Consider the following 13,641-nt stretch of genomic DNA (forward strand, 5'->3'; position numbering starts at 1 on the left):
CACACACAAGCTTGCACAACATGGAAGACATTAGAGTGAGGGGTGACCAGATCACAACCTCTAAGTTTTTAAAACCAGATTGATGATGAGACAATAAGTAGTTCTTTTAAAGATATAGGGATAGGACGCCAGAGGACATCACATGAAATTAAACAAGAACTTTGTTAAAAAGATGCAAAGATGCACTTTTACAGTACAAAAGTGGTGGATGAATGGAACACACAAAGAGGACGTGGAAGCTGACATCTCTAGATTACACAACCAAATTGGGTGGATACTTGGCCAAGAAGTTGAAGCAGCATGGCAGTACAGAGGATAATTTTTCATTTCAATATATAAATGATATTCAAGGGTGGAGGAAGTGAAATAATATAGATATAACATAGTTAGTGTGTGGGCAGCCAGTAAGAATTACAGCTCAGCACAGATTGTACAATGTTGAAGTGCACCAGGTATGCAGCAATATATCATATTTTTCAAAACCCATTTCATTCTACGTGTAAAAGGAAATCCTTCTGAACATGTTCTACATATTTTTTTATTTCTATTTCTATTTACTTTTTTCATATGTAAATAAGCAGTTTGGTAAAAATACGATAAGGATTTTTTTCATTATTTGAACTGGAGAGAAAAGAAGATTCTTATAAGAGTAAAAGCCTCAATGAAACTGTGAAATAGATTCTTTATAGTGATAGAACATCTCACAAATATAATCAAACAAAATCATTCTAAAATACTGCATATATCAAAATTTTTAGTCATTAAGGAAATTATACACATACACGCACAGGGTGGGGAGGGGTGAAGGTCCTGGGAGTGATCAAGAATGTGTGGAAGGCCAGAATGTTATCTCGAAGAGCAAAAATGGGTATGTTTGAAGGAAAATTAGTTCCAACGATATCATATGGTTGTGAGGCATGGGCTATATATTGGGTTGTATGGAGGAGGGTGGATGTGTTGGAATGAAATGTATATATATTCTTGCTCCAAGATAATGTTCTAGCCTTCCACACATTTTGGGAGCGCTGAAGAATGTGTGGAAGGCGACACCATTATCTTGGAAAGCAAGAATGGGTATGTTTGAAGGAATAGTAGTTCCAACCATATTATATGGTTGTGAGGCATGGGCTATAGATAGGGTTGTGCAGAGGAGTAGGAGGAGGAAGTGGGGGAGGGGGGGGATGAAATGTTTAAGGACAATATGTGGTATGAGGTGGTTTGATCGAGCAAGCAATGAAAGGGTATCAGAGATGTGTGGTAATAAAAAGAGTGTGGTTGAGAAAGCAGAAGAGGGTGTCTTGAAATGGTTTGGTCACATGGACAGAATGGGTGACGAAAGATTGACAAAGAGGATACATGAGTCAGAGGTAGAGGGAATGAGAAGTGGGAGACTAAATTGAAGGTGGAAGGATGGAATGAAAAAAATCTTTAGCGATCACAAGGAATAGAGTGAATTGGAACAATGTGGTATACCAGGGTTGACATGCTGTCAATGGATTGAACCAGGGCTTGTGAAGCATCTGGGGTAAACCATGGAAAGTTTTGTGGGGCCTGGATGTGGAAAGGGAGCTGTGGTTTCGTTGCATTACACATGACAGCAAGAGACTGAGTGTGAATGAATGTGGCCTTTTTTTGTCTTTTCCTAGCGCTACCTCGCACAGATGCATACATATACATACACAGACATATACATAAATACACATGTACATATTCGTACTTGCTGCCTTCATCCATTTCCGTCACCATCCCACCGCACAGGAAACAGCATTCCCCTACCCCCAGCGAGGTAGCGCCAAGAAAAGATAAAAAGGCTACATTCGTTTACACTGAGTCTCTAGCTGTCATGTGTAATGCACCAAAGCCACAACTCCCTTTACACATCCAGGCCCTACAGACCTTTCCATGTAAACGTTTAACCCAGACACTTCACAAGCCATGGATCAGTCCATTGACAGCACATCAACCCTATTATACCACATCGTTCCAATTCACTCTATTCCTTGCATGCCTTTCACCCTCTTGTATTTTAAGGCCCCGGATAGCTCAAAATCTTTTCACTCCATCCTTCCACCTCCAATTTGGTCCCCTACTTCTCATTCCCTCTACCTCTGAAACATGTATCCTCTTTGTCAATCTTTCCTCACTCATTCTCTCCATACGTCCAAACTAGTTCCAAACACCCTCTTTTGCTCTCTCAACCACACTTTTTATTTCCAAACATCTCCCTTACCCTTTCATTATTTACTCGATCAAACCACCTCACACCGCATATTGTCCTCAAACGTTCATTTTCAACACAACCAACCTCCCCAGTACAACCCTATCTACAGACCATGCCTTGCAACTATATAACATTGTTGGAACTACTATTCCTTCAAACATACCCATTTTTGCTATCCAAGATAACATTCTCTCCTTCCACACATTCTTCATCACATTTTTGCTACCCAAGATCACATTCCCTCCTTCCACACATTCTTCATCACTCCCAGAACCTTTGTCCCCTCCCCCACCCTGTGATTCATTTCCACTTCCATGGTTCCATCTGCTGCTAAGTCCACTCCCAGGTATCTAAAACACTTCACTTCCTCCAATTCTTCTCCATTCAAACTTACATCCCAATCAACTTGTCCCTCAACCCTGCTGAACCTTGCTCTTTTTCACATTTACTCTCATCTATCTCCTTTCACACTTTTCCAAACTCAGTCACCAACCTCTGCTGTTTCTCACCCGAATCACCCACTAGAGCTGTATCATCGGCGAGTAACAACTGATTCACTTCCAAGGCCTTCTTATCCACAACAGACTGCATACTTGCCCCTCTCTCCAAAACTCTTGCACTTACCTCCCTAACCACTCCATCCATAAAGAAATTAAACAACCATGGGGACATTACACACCGCTGCTGCAGAGTGACATTCACTAGGAGCCAATCACTCTCCTTTATTCCAACTCAAACACATGCCTTAAATCCTTTGTAAAAACTTTTCACTGCTTCTAACAACTCACCTCTCACACCATATACTATCAAAACCTTCCACAAAGCATCTCTATCAACTCTATCATATGTCCTCTAGATCCATAAATCCATCTGTTTTTCAAAGTACTTTTCACACACATTCTTCAAAGCAAACATCTGATCCATACATCCTCTACCACTTCTGAAACCACTCTGCTCTTTCCCAATCTGATGCTCGGGACATGCCTTTACCCTCTCAATCAATACCCTCCCATATAATTTCCCAGGAATACTCAACAAACGTATACCTCTGTAATTTGAACACTTACCCTTATCCCCTTTGCATTTGTACAATGGCTCTATGCATGCATTCCGCCAATCCTCAAGTACTTCACCCTGAACCATACATTCACTGAATATCTTTACCAACCAATCAACAACACAGTCACCCCCTTTTTTAATAAATTCCACTGCAATACCATCCAAACCTACCGCCTTGCCAGATTTCATCTTCTGTAAAGCTTTCACTACCTCTTCTCTGTTTACTAAACCATTCTCCCTGACCTTCTCACTTCGCACACCACCTCGACCAAAACACCCTATATCTGCTTCTCTATCATCAAACACATTCAACAAACCTTGAAAATACTCCTTCTGTCACCTCGCTTCACCACTACTTGTTATTAACTCCCCATTAGCCTCCTTCATCAATATTCCTATTTGTTCTCTTGTCTTACGCACTTTATCTACCTTCTTCCAAAACATTTTTCATTCTCTTTGAAATTTAACGATACTCTCTCATCCAAACTCTTATTGCCCTCTTTATCACCTCTTGCACCTTTCTCTTGACCTCCTGCTGCTTTCTTTTCTACCTCTCCCAGTCATTTGCACTACTTCTCTGCAAAAATTGTCCAAACTCCTCTCTCTTCTCTTTCACTAACAATCTTACTTCATCCCACCACTCACTACCCTTTCCTATCAGCCCACCTCCCACCTTTCTCATGCCACAAGCATCTTTTAAGCAAGCCATCACTGCTTCCCTAAATATGTCCCATTCCTTCCCCACTCCCCTTACGTCATCTGCTTTCACCTTTTGCCATTCTGCACTCAATCTCTCCTGGTACTTCCTCACACAAGTCTCCTTTCCAGGCTCACTTACTCTCACCACTCTCTTCAAACCAACATTCTTCTTTTCTGAAAATCTCTACAAATCTTTACCTTCGCCTCCACAAGATAATGATCAGCTATCCCTCCAGCTACCCATCTCTCCACATTAACATCCAAAAGTCTCTTTTTCAAACGTCTATCATTTAACATGTAATCCAATAACACTCTGGCCATCAATCCTACTTAAATATGTATACTTATGTATATCTCTCTTTTTAAACCAGGTATTCCCAATTACCAGTCCAGGCCCACAGACCTTTCCATAGTTTACCCCAGACACTTCACATGCTCAGGTTCAGTCCACTGACAGCACGTCCACCCCGGCATACCACATCGTTCCAATTCACTCTTTCTTGCACGAATCTCACTCTCCTGTATGTTGAGGCCCTGATCACTCAGAATCTTTTTCACTCCATCCTTCCACCTCCAATTTGGTCTCCCGCTTCTCCCTGTTCCCTTCCACCACTGACTCTTCATTCTGCTTGTCAATCCTTCACTCATTCTCGGCATATGTCCAAACCATTGCAACACACCCTCTTCTGCTCTCTCAACCACTTTTTTTTCTAATTCTACACATCTCTCTCTTACCCACGTTGCTTAATCAAACCATCTCACACCACATATTGTCCTCAAACATTTCATTTCCAACACACCCACCTCGGCACAACTCTATCTATAGCCCATGCCTCACAACCATATAACATTGTTGGAACCACTATTCCTTCAAACATACCCATTTTTGCTCTCCAAGATAACGTTTTCTTCTTCCACATATATTCGTATGAGTCCACGGGGAAATGGAAATGCACTTTCATGTAATAATCACATCATCAAGGGAGATACAAGAAATATGTCAGTTTATATACAACGAAGAGACGTAGCTAGGAAGCATTTGGTAAACAGGTGATTGTCCGAATGGAGGTTGGGTGCGTCCAAGGCTAACAACGAGTGTATCATAAACCTATTATGTGGACCAGAAGGGGCTTTGTTCAAAATTTTGTATCAACAATAAAGCTATCCAATTTGTAGAGACCTTCACTAATATCAATAAAGTTATCCAATGTGTACAGACCTTCACTAATATTAATGTTACAATTGCGTGTGTACTTAAAAATAGAAGATTCAATGATATTTCTCGTGGTACAGGAGTTATCTTAATAACTGAGATGGCATTACTCCAGTCAATACAATGATCATAGTTTTTAACGTGATTAAACAAGGCATTTGATTCTTGTCCAGTTCTAATACTATATGTATGTAGCTTAAGTCTAACAGAAAGACCCTTACCAGTCTGCCCAACATAAAACTTATCACAATTTCTACAAGGCACTCTATAGATGCATCTAGCAGAACCTTCTAGTGAGTTCCTGATTAAGATTTTCTTGATAGTATTGTTGTTGTTGATGGCAACATTTACCTTAAAGGATTTAAGCAACATGGGAAGTAAAATCATTATTAAAAGGTTCTTGGTGCCAAGGGGAGGTTTGGATTTAACTCTATAAAATGATTTCTTTGCTTTATTGTTGAGAGAATTTGCAAACAGTTCCCCTTCTTGTCCACATAATAAGTTTGTAATACGCCAATTACCAAGCTCGAAAGCACCCGACCTATATTCAGACATTCACTTGTTTACCAAATGGCGTCCTAGCTACGTCTCTTCGTTGCATATCAACTGAGTTATATTTCTTTCTTGTATCTCCCTGATGATGTGATTATTACACGAAAGTGCATTTGGGAACTTATCGTATTTCACTTCCCTGTGCACTCATGGGAATATACTTGATCACGCGCAAAATTGTGATCCTTTCCCATATATATATATATATATATATATATATATATATATATATATATATATATATATATATATATACAAGCATAGTGCATAGAAACGTGCACCTTCATAGACCATACAAACCTCCAACAGCCAGGATCGAACCCGGGACCCATGTGCCCGTCTCTTGCACAGGGGTCCCAGGTTCGATCCTGGCTGTTGGAGGTTTGTATGATATATATATATATATATATATATATATATATATATATATATATATATATATATATATATATATATATATATATATTCCTATGTGTCTACTGGGAAAATGAAACACGATAAGTTCCCAAGTTTGAATGGTTTAAAAAACTGGAAGTGAAGTGTTTTAGATAACTGGGAGTGGTTTTGGCAGCTGATGGAACCATGGAAGCGGAAGTGAATCATAGGGTGGTGGAGGGGGCGAAAGTTCTGGGAGCGTTGAAGAATGTGTGGAAGTCGAGAACGTTATCTTGGAAAGCAAAAATGGGTATGTTTGAAGGAATAGTGGTTCCAACAATGATATATGGTTGTGAGGCGAGGGCTATAAACAGAATTGTGCGGAGGACGGTGGATGTGCTGGAAATGAGATGTTTGAGGACAATATGTGGTGTGATGTGGTTTGATCTTGTAAGTAATGAAAGGGTAAGAGAGATGTGTGGTAATAAAAGGAGTGTGGTTGAGAGAGCAGAAGAGGGTGTTTTGAAATGGTTTGGTCACATGGAGAGAGAATGAGTGAGGGAAGATTGACCAAGAGGATATATGTGTCAGAGGTGGAGGGAACGATGAGAAGTGGGGGACCAAATTGGAGGTGGAAAGATGGAGTGAAAAAGATTTTGAGTGATCGCGGCCTGAATATGCAGGAGGGTGAAAGGCGTGCAAGGAATAGAGTGAATTGGATCGATGTGGTATACCGGGGTCGACGTGCTGTCAATGGATTGAACCAGGGCATGTGAAGCGTCTGGGGTAAACCATGGAAAGTTCTGTGGGGCCTGGATGTGGAAAGGGAGCTGTGGTGTCGGTGCACTGTGCATGACAGATAGAGAATGAGTGTGAACGAATGTGGTCTTTGTTGTCTTTTCCTAGCGCTACCTCGCGCACATGCGGGGGGAGGGGGATGTTATTTCATGTGTGGCGGGGTGGCGATGGAAATAAATAAGGGCAGACTATGAATTATGTACATGTGTATATATGTATATGTCTGTGTGTGTATATATATGTATACGTTGAGATGTATAGGTATGTATATGAGCGTGTGTGGACGTGTATGTATATACATGTTTATGTGAGTGGGTTCGGTCATTCTTTCGTTTGTTTCCTTGTGCTACCTCGCTAACGCGGGAGACAGCGACAAAGTATAATAAACAAAATAAATAAATAAATAAATAGTGGTTCCAACAATGTTGTATGGTTGCGAGGCGTGGGCTATGGATAGAGTTGTGCGCAGGAGGATGGATGTGCTGGAAATGAGATGTTTGAGGACAATGTGTGGTGTGAAGTGGTTTGATCGAGTGAGTAACGTAAGGGTAAGAGAGATGTGTGGAAATAAAAAGAGCGTGGTTGAGAGAGCAGAAGAGGGTGTTTTGAAGTGGTTTGGGCACATGGAGAGAATGAGTGAGGAAAGATTGACCAAGAGGATATATGTGTCGGAGGTGGAGGGAACGAGGAGAAGAGGGAGACCAAATTGGAGGTGGAAAGATGGAGTGAAAAAGATTTTGTGTGATCGGGGCCTGAACATGCAGGAGGGTGAAAGGAGGGCAAGAAATAGAGTGAATTGGAGCGATGTGGTATACCGGGGTTGACGTGCTGTCAGTGGATTGAATCAAGGCATGTGAAGCGTCTGGGGTAAACCATGGAAAGCTGTGTAGGTATGTATATTTGCGTGTGTGGACGTATGTATATACATGTGTATGGGGGGGGGGGTGGGCCATTTCTTTCGTCTGTTTCCTTGCGCTACCTCGCAAACGCGGGAGACAGCGACAAAGTATAATAAAAAAAAATAAATAAATAAATAAATAAATATATATATATATATATATATATATATATATATATATATATATTTTATTTATTTTTTATTTTTTATAATAAAATATATATATATACATATATATATATACACACACATATATATATATATATATATATATATATATATATATATATATATATATATATATATATATATATATAGTCCTCTGTTCTTAACGCTACCTCGCTAACGCGGGAAATGGCGAATAGTATGAAAAAAGATATATATATATATATATATATATATATATATATATATATATATATATATATATATATATATATATATCATCCTTGACTGGCGTTTCCCGCACCAGCGAGGTTTCGCTAGGAAACAGACGAACAACGACCCATCTTGAGTCACTCAAACACACACACACACATCTATAAATATATATTCATATATACACACACAATCATTTGCAGTTCCTTGCGTTAGTGAGGTAGCACCAGGAATATGCATACAAAAGGCTTCATTCGCCCTCATCCATTCTCTAGCTGTCATGTGCAATGCACCGAAACCAACGCCCCTATCCACAACCAGGCCCCACAGACCTTTCCGTGGCCGCTTCACATGCTCTGGTTCAGTCTATTGACAGCATGTCAACTCCAGCATAACATCGTTCCAATTCACTCTATTTCGAGCACGCCTTTCACCCTCCTGAATGCTCAAGCCCCGATCGCTCAAAATAATTTTTCACTCATCCTTCCATCTCCAGTTTGTTCTCCCTTTTCTTTTCGCTCCCACTTCTGACATATATCCTCTTTGTCAGCCTCTACTCTCTCATTTTCTCCATATGTCCAAACCCGTAAACTCTTCTCTCTTCCAAGGAAGGCAAACTCAAAGCCGCTAACCTTCAGCTGTAACTCTTCCCTCATAATTCTAAAACTTTGTAGCGTTCTAAGACATATTTAGGTGATGCCCATATATATATATATATATATATATATATATATATATATATATATATATATATATATATATATATATATATATATATATATATATATTCTAATACCCTGTCTTGCAACAGCTGATATTCCTCACTGCACACATAGTGTACACATGTTCCACCACACACACTCACATTGAACTAGGTCTCAACTGTCAGCAACTCGATCCTCAATACTAAGCGCACAACTCTCACAGGAAACACGTAGCTTTTTATATCTACAGCACGCGCGCACACACACACACACACACACAGTAATGCCTAGTTGACTTTACGGTAGTCTGCTTTGGTTGGAGATACAGAACTTATAAAAGTGTTTATGCCGTAATACATCAAACCTAACCTAGTAAAACTTTGGGCGGTGCACTGTCCTCTGTCGGCACTACAACAGCACTTGAAGAGGGGGGAGGGACAAGTGAACACGACGGTACGGGCCCTCGAACACGACAGCAAGACCCTTGGGGTATGCATGATGATGGCCTTACCTTTGACCAAGTACACCTCTGAATACCTTTCAAGGGCCAAGTCTCATAAGGCCACACGATCACGCGCACGGGTCGTACCTTCGTGCACTTAAGGTCGCACTGTCGTCTTCAGGAGAGAGATCATGGTCGTCTGTGGACGGATGAAACTCAAGGAGTCTGTCTGACAAACGCGCGCCGGAGAACAATAGATAAAAGTAAACACAGCGCACTAAAAGCAATCTAAATATGCTTTGCTAATATTAACAGCGAGTAAAGCTGACCTGTTTCCACCACCAGATCGACTAGGCTATTACAGCACGCAGACCGCAGGAGCCAAGTGTTGCACCTATTATTTAGGTTTCATATCAAATAATTCATATATCTTATAAATAGAGATCAAGTCTCGAAGGCAGTTCCGCCATTTCATAGGAATGTTTACGCGAATCGTTTTTAACAAATACATCTTCTCATTTACCACGAACATCAGTATCTTTATTACCATGACTACCACTATATGCTAGTCTACATTTATATTACTTAAGAATCTTAAAAAAAATAAAATTCAACAAACACAAGGATGTTACAGTTTGATAAACTGAACCGAGTGATTACATTTGAGTTTACACAGTGGCATAACAGAAACCTCTCTCTATATATGTCCTTGGCTATTTGTATTCTTTTAAATGGTCAAAACCTAAACCCCACTGCATGTACAAGAGTCTATTTGCGTCCGTTTAAACGGACAAAAGCATCAATAGTCGATTGCATTAGATTTTTCTAGAACAAGAAGAAGAAGGTATCATCAGATTATCCAAAAAGCGACCGGGAAGCCTAGTGAACAAAGAAGATGACAGATAATGCCAACATGTATCTCAAAATGCACCAACGGCGGCGCAGGCGATGTGGACCTGCTTGAGTCTGCTAGCAGGGAGGCAATTCTATTTGTGTGGAAAAGTGCGTATGTTCCCATGGATGAAAGTGTTTGTAAGGCGTTATATACGGAGAAGGAGGGTGATGTGGGAATGTGGTCGTAGCAGTAAGGGAGGGTTTTAACAGGGAGGAGAGATGTCTATGTAGGGAGGTCTACAAACGTAAGTTGGCTACGTAGAGCAGTGATGGCTGTTACGTGCAGTGATAGTTGTATTACGAGCAGTGATGGTTGTGTTACGAGCAGTAATGGCTGTGTTACGAGCGGTGATGGCTGTGTTACGAGCAGTGATAGTTGTATTACGAGCAGTGATGGTTGTGTTACGAGCAGTGATGGCTGTGTGACGAGCAGTGACGGTTGTGTTACGAGCAAAGATGGTTGTGTTACGAGCAGTGATGGCTGCGTTACGAGCACCGACGGTTGTGTTACGAGCACTGATGGTTGTCTTACGAGCACTGATGGTTGTGTTACGAGCACTGATGGTTGTGTTACGAGCACTGATGGTTGTATTACGAGCACTGATGGTTGTGTTACGAGCGGTGATGGCTGTGTTACGAGCAGTGATGGCTGTTACGAGCAGGGATGGTTGTGTTACGAGCAAAGATGGTTGTGTTACGAGCAGTGATGGCTGTGTTACGAGCACTGATGGTTGTGTTACGAGTAGTGATGGTTGTGTTACAAGCAGTGATGGTTGTGTTACAAGCAGTGATGGTTGTGTTACAAGCAGTGATGGTTGTATTACGAGCAGTGATGGTTGTATTACGAGCAGTGATGGTTGTGTTAGGAGCAGTGATGGTTGTATTACGAGCAGTGATGGCTGTGTTGCGAGCAGTGACGGTTGTGTTACGAGCAGTGATGGTTGTATTACGAGCAGTGATGGTTGTGTTACGAGCAGTGATGGTTGTATTACGAGCAGTGATGGCTGTGTTGCGAGCAGTGATGGCTGTGTGACGGGTAAGTAATGACTAACAAATACTGATGCAGTGCTACGTACAAACAGTGATGGCTTTGTTACGTACGGATGAGTGATGTCAGGAGTAACACAAGTATGGGAAAATGTGTTCTGGTCACAGGTGAAGGGAACTTTGCTCAGATAAAGTTGCCAATATTATTCAACGTAGAAAATCAGATAGCAGGGAAACGTTGCAAAATTCATCATTCACTGAGAAATATTTTTCATACAGTGTATCTGCGGTTTTTATTATTCGAAAACTGAACGCTCATTCGTAAGTCAACTTTTAACCTCACTATTTTCACCATCTTGCCTCTGTGCACTTGGTATTGCAATATTCGTGGTGAAACCGCGAACTCTGATGCTCTCAAATCTCACTGTCCTTTACAAAGGAAAAAAAAGAGAGGTAGCTTGTGGGGTTGGAAGGAGGGGTGTTGAGGGGTTCGCCCAACGCAACAGGAGGTGGAAGGTTCGCTGGCCAAGAACCTCTGGTCGCCAAGCGTTTGAACATCCCCCACACGAGAAGCCAGTGTCTCCACCATCACCACAAACCGACGAAAACGCCATCACTCCTCTTCCCCCACACTCTCCCTCCCTCTGTCTACACACCCATGGGATGCACACTGAAGATATTCATGAATCCCACAGAAAAGTAATGAAAAACTGTATCACAATAGACAAAGCGGTAGCTACGCGGGCCTCCGGTCCGAGGCTTCGAATACCTTGGTCGACCAACGGCCGAACCCAGGCAGACAGGGGCCCTGCCCGAGCTGTGAGGACACAGACCTTCGAAGACCTACTACAGCCACAGGGGTGGTGCAGTCCTACACCAAAAGTAGGACTTCCGTCGAACAACTTTCTGGAGTTGTATGTAAACAATATGTCGGTCAATTCTGAACGAGAATGAGCAATTTTCCGAAGTCTGAATTCTAATTACTGTTGATGTCTCTAAAAAGGTGACAAGGCCAATGAGAAAACAAGACAACACCCCCAACCCCCCAACACACACACATAAACACACAAGGAAATCAGTTAAGCTACGCACCTGACTGCAGCCTCTCTGTTCCACCATCACATCCACTACATTTCTCTCTCTCTCTCTCTCTCTCTCTCTCTCTCTCTCTCTCTCTCTCTCTCTCTCTCTCTCTCTCTCTCTCTCTCTTCGGATGAAAAAATGAACCCAAAGAAACAAGTACAGAAATATTACATGACCATCTACGAAGGCATGACAACAATATGAAGCGATAAAAACCAACATCAGGAACTTAAAAACCTCTCAGTAAATTATGTCTGCAAGAATATCATGAAATGTATCAAAGAAATATTAAACAAATCTACATATATGAGCCCAACAAGGGAGCTAGCAAGACTATTCAGTGTCCTACCATGAGAAATTAGAATGTATGCACGGAACCCCTGGAGAAACAAATAACAGAAACTTGAAAATTTTAGTCCTAGATTAAACCAGGATTGAAAATAATACACTGAGTGTAGCGGAAGAGAGGAACTGTGTGTTAATCATCATGCAAGTGTGAGGTGAGCGCTAAACGCTAGCCTTGGGTTTAGCAAAATCTTGTTGCAGGTGCTTGTGGGTAGACAGGGAGGTAGTTACGTCCCTACACCTCGTTCCTAAGCTACTTTTTTTTTTGTCCTCACTACCACACCTGACACCCCACACTACCACTCCTGACACACACAACCACGCACACGGGAAGAACAACCCATGGCTGGCTTAAAAATATATATACATATATATATACAATACAATAAAAGTTTGAATTAAAAGTGAAACAGAAAAATTAGGGGAGAGAATTCGGCTGCATGAAGCACAGAACATTTAATGGACAAAGAGGATTTGAGAGGATTATGAAGAACAAAAGAGATACGCCGGGAGGTATACAAAACAAGACGGATAAGCAGTTACAACAGGGAAAGGTTAGCGGCGTTCTCACAGCCACACAGAGACAGAAGTGAGGAGACAGAATCACAGACGACCAACCAGAGAGACACACACACATACCTACTCCTTCAAGCAAGAGAGACACATATTACAGACGGATAGACTGCATACTGATAGACAGTGAGAGACAGACAGACAGACACACACGCTCAACCATGTTCATTCTTGACACACTCTCCCTCTCTGTACCCGATATCCACAACAAAACACAACCATTAAGTCTCTTAAAATATGATGCCGGGTAGTAATGGAGCGGCCTGTTGAACAAGCGCTCGCAAAAAAAAAAAAAAGGGACCAGCGAGTGAATGATATAAACTTATGAGAAATGAAACTTCTATTACCCGCGAACAGCGCAACAAAACGATCGTTAAGACGCACCGCTCTGCACGGGGGTCTGGGAATGACCCAATTTCC

At 41.4% G+C, this 13,641-nt stretch overlaps 1 protein-coding gene across 4 annotated transcripts in view; it reads right to left on the reverse strand.

Annotated features, from left to right (window-relative positions):
• The window catches only part of LOC139765257 (uncharacterized), a 951,164-nt gene that overhangs the window by 63,383 nt on the left and 874,140 nt on the right, over positions 1–13,641 (reverse strand). The window lies entirely within an intron of this gene.

The sequence above is a fragment of the Panulirus ornatus genome, chromosome 53 (genome assembly GCF_036320965.1).
Source record: "Panulirus ornatus isolate Po-2019 chromosome 53, ASM3632096v1, whole genome shotgun sequence".
NCBI lineage: Eukaryota > Metazoa > Arthropoda > Malacostraca > Decapoda > Palinuridae > Panulirus > Panulirus ornatus.